The sequence below is a fragment of the Crinia signifera genome, chromosome 3 (genome assembly GCF_055691185.1).
Source record: "Crinia signifera chromosome 3, ASM5569118v1, whole genome shotgun sequence".
Taxonomy (NCBI): Eukaryota; Metazoa; Chordata; class Amphibia; order Anura; family Myobatrachidae; genus Crinia; species Crinia signifera.
In genome coordinates this window covers 320,030,484-320,031,878 of record NC_139219.1, presented here as the reverse complement: position 1 = coordinate 320,031,878, position 1,395 = coordinate 320,030,484, and positions in this window count along the sequence as shown.

Here is a 1,395-nt window from a genome sequence, read left to right as displayed (position 1 = left end):
CTGTGCGAGACAAAAAGGAATCACAGACCATGTACAATAGGTGAGCAGGTTTTAATAGTGTTCTTCAGAGGAACAGACGAGGCTGGCCATGATTGGCTGCTGATTATAAATTAGCTAAATTGGCTGTATAACAAGTGCTTTTGTTTGATATGTCTGCAGTCAGTGAGACATGAAAGTGACGATAAAGCGAAAGTCTTTACCGATGATAAATGACTTCCAAGAAGTCACCTCTGAGGCGTTGAATTGTTTTTACATTGGAATCTGCTGACAAATAATATTGTTCTGATTTGAGTTATGTATCTACACTGTGTGGTACGCCCGTGCGATTTGCCTGATTTTTACACGTATGCCTGTGTGCGGCTGGTCATGCGAAACTTCATAGGATTTTCATTTTCTAACCTAGAAAAGTGGAGGAAAGCCAGGTACAGATCTACGGTGTAGGTGTATCTGGTCAATCTTTCAGGTGTGAACAGAAATCTGGTAATGAATGAAAGCATATGACAGTAAAGGTGCATACACACTTGTTCATCAAGGCTGTTCGTCAACTGTGCATGCAGCTCAATTTGGATATCTTTCAAAAAGAGCATATAAACTTTAGCTAGATCTTTCATCTTTCGTCTGTCATCAATATCTTTCGTCAACATCTTTCGTCCAGGACACTGGGTTCAAGGGAAATGTCTTTCAATGAAATTGGTCAAAAAAATTGTACAGTGTGTATGCCAGTGTGTATGCACCTTAAAGGACAGTAGCGTAAGTTCCTCCCAGTTGCCTGGAGGCAAGATAAATATTGGGTACTTCTGTATTAGCAGGGCGCCCATTACGTAGTTTGCGTAGTGGTGTATTGAGAATACCAATACACCACTATGCTGGCTACGTAAATGACGTAACTTACGCAAACTACGTAATTTATGTAATTGGAGCTGTGCTAATACATAATGGTTGATATCCTCACTATCCACATCATATCCCCATTATCCACATGGGCGTGGAATAAATTTTATAAAGTGTGGCGAGCCCGAAGCGTGGCGAGCGCAACGAGCCCCGCGTGGGGATGTGGATACGCGTCCCCTTGCGGGGTTCGCTGTGCTCGCCGTGCTTCGGACTCGGTGGCTCGCTTCGTGGACAATGGGGGTATGACATGGATAATGGGGATATGATTGTGTTACTGGGTGTTTGGGTGTATGTGTGTGTGAAGTGTGTGTGTAGTGCATTATACTTAACCTCAACGATGTCCCCGGCACCTACGGCACTCAGCTCCCCACACTCGCTTCCTCCATGACAGTCCCCGTCGGGAGCAATGTACGCAATTAGCGTAGTGCTGCTGGAGGAGCAGGGAAACCATGTCATGCTCCCCCAGCGGCAGTACGCTGAATTACGTACATTGCTGCCGCCCCA